At 36.0% G+C, this 5,380-nt stretch overlaps 1 long non-coding RNA gene across 1 annotated transcript; it reads right to left on the reverse strand.

The window, feature by feature from the left end:
- Nucleotides 1-667: 667 nt before the first annotated feature.
- Nucleotides 668-4,208, reverse strand: LOC123510881. The gene is made up of 3 exons (XR_006676635.1): nt 4,077-4,208; nt 2,569-2,670; nt 668-1,112 (listed from the first exon to the last, which is right to left on the reverse strand). It is a non-coding gene; the product is annotated as an uncharacterized LOC123510881 (long non-coding RNA).
- Between the last annotated feature and the right edge of the window lie 1,172 nt (nt 4,209-5,380).

Raw genomic sequence — 5,380 nt, forward strand, 5'->3', positions numbered from 1 at the left:
CGCTCGCACTAGCACCCCTTCCATATTTCTTGAGGTTTCCCTCAGGAATCGTGCCGATCTCTTTGGACAAGTACCGGGAGGCATGGATGAAATTCCCGCGCCATTTCTGTAGTACGCCACAAACCAACGTGGAGGCGGGATCTGGCGGACTTCAGGAACTGAATTCTCTGAATGGTGGTCAAAAGATTTGGGATGTAGTCCGTGTCACTGTCCGAAATATTGCGAGAGTGGAGAAGTTCTGTCTTAAAGCCAGAGCCAGCAAGGGGATGCTACATGTTCATAAGCCAGACGGGCTTCATCACATGACAGAAAAGTTACATAGCAGCGGTTAGAAGGAAAGTCCTTATCATAAACAAGTCGAATGCGAACAATCGTGCCATACACCTTGAGAAGTGAGTGCAAGGCGTGATAAGAAAATGATGGGTTAACATTTACCATCACAAGGGAGTCATATGCAGCAGAAATACGCCCCTCAGAAGAACTCCCAGAACAGGAGACTGCTGCGGGAGGGTCTTGTGGAGGAGAATCCTCCTTCCCACTCAGACCTGAAGATGATGTCTCGCGGGCCAGGTCAGCCACCTCACGAGAACCTGACAGTTTTTTGTGTTTAACCATATGTATAAAGTTACACAATGGGAGGGAGCGCTGGCTGCCGTGGACGGGGTACCTCGTCCCCATGCGGACCAGTCGTCCCACATGATACGAAAGTTTGTCCACGACAGAGCTGAGACCCCCCTCAATAATATGTTTGCTCTGTCCCCATAATGAAATTTAAATCCTAATATAGGTATACTGTGGCTCTCCTGTGCGATATGTTTATTCTCTGAAGTATTGGTCGTCTCTGAAAAGACGTGTAAAAGTGATAAGTGGATAAGAGTAGAAGTGGATAGGAAATGATTGATGAATAATAGGAAGAGACTGGGTAATAGGACAGAAACGTGTGGAACATGACTTATTAGATATAGTAGAACTGTGACCGTCTGCTACACCAGCAATAGAACGATCAGAAAGGAAACTGAATGTGTGTAATATTACCTCACTTCGCTGCCGTGATGAATGTTTGGGACAAGCACTTGGAAGCTGTCAAATGAAACTGGAAGGACTAACACAACCTGTAATAAAAATATATATATTGAAATAGTCACACACACACACACACACACAAAATTCGGATAACCAGTCCCACTTTCTCTCTCTCTCTCTCTCTCTCTCTCTCTCTCTCTCTCTCTCTCTCTCTCTCTCTCTCTCTCTCTCTCTCTCTCTCTCTCTCTCTCTCTCTCTCTCTCTCTCTCTCTCTCTCTCTCTCTCTCTCTCTCTCTCTTCTCTATCTCTATATATATATATATATATATATATATATATATATATATATATATATATATATATATATATATATATATATATATATATATATATATATATATATGACGCCATATATATATATATATATATATATGGAGTGATCACTGAATATTGACCTTGTAAGTGTAAATAACAATGAATTTTGCTACCTATCGGTACTTTCGTTTATTTCTTATCATGCTTCGTTTATTCAGGGATACAGGAGGATATCATTGTTTGCCACCTCTTTATCTATCTATCTATCTATATATCTATCTATCTATCTATCTATCTATCTATCTATCTATCTATCTATATCTATCTATCTATCTATCTATCTATCTATCTATCTATCTATCTATCTATCTATCTATCTATCTATCTATCTATCTATCTATCTATCTATATATATATATATATATATATATATATATATATATATATATATATATATATATATATATATATATATATATATATATATATATATATATATATATATATATATATATATATATATATATATATATATATATATATATATATATATATATATATATATATATATATATATATATATATATATATATATATATATATATATATATATATATATATATATATATATATATATATATATATATATATATATATATATATATATATATATATATATATATATATATATATATATATATATATATATATATATATATATATATATATATATATATATATATATATATATATATATATATATATATATATATATATATATATATATATATATATATATATATATATATATATATATATATATATATATATATATATATATATATATATATATATATATATATATATATATATATATATATATATATATATATATATATATATATATATATATATATATATATATATATATATATATATATATATATATATATATATATATATATATATATATATATATATATATATATATATATATATATATATGTGTGTGTGTGTGTGTGTGTGTGTGTGTGTGTGTGTGTGCGTGTGTGTGTGTGTGTGTGTGTGTGTGTGTGTGTGTGTGTGAATTGTTAGTCACACAGTCATACATACAGACAGAATGAAATGCATATATATGAATAGTAAAATAAACAAATACTAAACACGAATATGATCATTTACTAAACAAGGAGAAGGACAAACGTAGGAAGAAAGAGACGACGTTTTTACCTGTGTTCCTTCGGTTAACACTTCTTGAAGACTGGTGGAGATATCAATCACTGATGTTACAATCCACTTCAATCTCGATGAACCAAGATAGAGTTGACGAACCTGCGTACAAAGAATTTTTTTTTCATGAAGTCTTTTCAACGACAGGAGAACAAATAAATCATCACGTTGTGTGTGTTATTATTCGCTTCACATCAGATACACTGTTCAAACTATTTTCTAACATTTCAAGATAATATAGGTTACTTTTAACAATGCCTGCTTGAAATATATAAAAAAAATATTGAAATGTTATGCCTCGTCAACCGATTTTAATTAAGAGAGCAAGAAGCTGCAAACAGATATTTATTATTTATTGAATAGATATAAAAATTTACTTATTGGTGAAAATTAGTGAGTGAGTTATGTAAGATGCAATATCTTACCAGTATTTTTCGATAACTGTCATTATGTGGCATCTTTTGAGCATTTCTGTGTTTTTTATTGGTAATACTATAATTTTCCATCTGGAATAATACATAATATTTGTTCAATCACACTTGCACCTTCATTCGTCTTATCCGAAAATTTATTGCTCTGAGCTTCCACCCAGTTCTAATGAGCGTTTCAGGGATTTTATTTCTCCCAAAAATTTTTATCCAATGATGCAATATGTCATTTTATTTTCAGATAGTAAATTTCTCCCCTTTTAAAGGAAATACTTTTCATAGCTCAAACTGAAGAACAGACCTTCAACTTGATTGTTTTTCTTGTTTTTACATGATTTTTATCAACTCTTGTAGCACCCTCTAGGCTACCTGACCATTTTTGTGATGCGCCCATAATACTTAAGATTTATTCCTTACATTTCATCTGATCATTTATTGAACGACTAGCTCATCACGAATTATAGAATAAGAAAGAAAATCACAGAACGCTTAACTTCAGACTTCTCAATTTTTAAATGGCCCAGGGTATATTATATGTTTTAAACTAACGAATCCTACCGACGTAATTCAGGCGCACACAGATACAATAGACGATCTCTCGGGAAAAAAAGTTACGTGCTAGTGGAGGCACTGAAAGTAATAGACACCCTACTTGCCTTAAAAGAAATTACTAGAAATAGAAGAGAGAAAAAAAACATTGCTTGCACTGCTAGGGCTGATCTTATTGAAAAAGACTGGTCTCAGCACATTAGTACTAATCAAGAAGCTATCGAGTGGAGACTGAAAATGAAAGTGGAAACGAGAGTGACTGTGAACCATCGCCGGACAGTTATTTTCTTAGTTGAGGATTTATATGTATGCCATAGATAGGTCATTTTGTGTAATTTGTTGTGGCACAGTGTAAACTCTCAGGTACAAATTTTCATGTAGTTTTTTTACTAGTAGGTCGGCGTTTCCCGATACCATCCTACTAAAGTACTAATACAATCAACCTCCTCGAAAATCTCTACAAATGTACTCATGAGGACATGTGTTTGATTATCAACTTCAATAAAATCAAATAAGAAGAGACGCTCATACCTTTTCAAAGAAAGTAATCGTGTGATTGTTGGAGCAAAACAGGAACACATGGCACTCAGGTAGACTGGTGTGTGAGATCCTTAGGATACTGGTTATATCCCTCAAGGCAATATCGTATTCCATCGCCATGGCATCCACTTCAGACGCGAAAACTCCCTCAATTATTTGTTGGATTCCTTAAATAAGAAAGAAGGAAAATCTGTTAATATCTCTCTCTCTCTCTCTCTCTCTCTCTCTCTCTCTCTCTCTCTCTCTCTCTCTCTCTCTCTCTCTTTCCCTGGATGTAAACAAGCCCTTGAGAGAGCTTTTCTGTTTCTGAGTAAGTTATGGGGTTTTTGCGAGCTACCGTATTCCAGCCTGGACAGACAGCGACAATAATCAATAGTCGTCAGTTTTGTGGTATAACGAGTTTTGAAAGTTTTTTGGTCTTAAACTATATTTAGCCATGAGGAACTTATATCAGTGGCGAAACCCCTCCTGTCCGGGTTTTTTCCCGTCTGTGCATGCGCAGTTCGAGGACTGACGTCATGCCCACGTCACTATACCCTCACTGGTGCTCGTCACTGACACTTTGACCTGTACCTTATTGCTGAGGCAATATTGCATTCTCTGAGCCTGTCTCCATCTCCGACGCTGACGCCGATCTTTTTCTCGGTGATAATGAAGACATCGCAGACGAACACTGACACACAATGGAACTCCATACGCAGCGTTTTGGGGCCACCCCTGGCAGCCCCAAGTTAATGTTCCCCTCCCTGTTACCCTGCCCTCCACCTTAACCAAGCGGCCCATGGACCAGACTTCGAAAACGAGCGCACCTTTATTTCCCAAAATGTCCAGGCCTATCGAGACTCATCCAACGGCTCATGCCTCTTCCCCTTCCAAGTCACGCTCCATCTCCTGCCCCTGTTCCGTTTCGAGATGTATTTCATTTTATTCGTGTGGCGGTTGCTGCAATTTGGCAGAGGAGATGGCTAACGGGGGTCGCCACCTCGAAAATGGGAGAGATCACTACTTCCACTATCCCTCAGTGGACATACACCCATGTCCGGGATCGCCGTGCACAGACTTAATTGGTGCGAATGCGTATAGGTCACACGTACCTTACACAAAAGTACCTCTTGACCAGGGCTCCTCAACCTTACTGGTACCACTTACGGTTCGGCACCTGCTTGTCGAGTGCCCTAGTTTGACTGACTTAGTTTGACGGCTACCTCTACCGGTGTCGCGGTAGAGATAGCGGTGTCTACTATATCTCAAAGGTCCTTGGACCAGAGTGCCTGGCCCAAGGCCATGACGTTCTT

The sequence above is a fragment of the Portunus trituberculatus genome, chromosome 30 (assembly GCF_017591435.1).
Source record: "Portunus trituberculatus isolate SZX2019 chromosome 30, ASM1759143v1, whole genome shotgun sequence".
Taxonomy (NCBI): Eukaryota; Metazoa; Arthropoda; class Malacostraca; order Decapoda; family Portunidae; genus Portunus; species Portunus trituberculatus.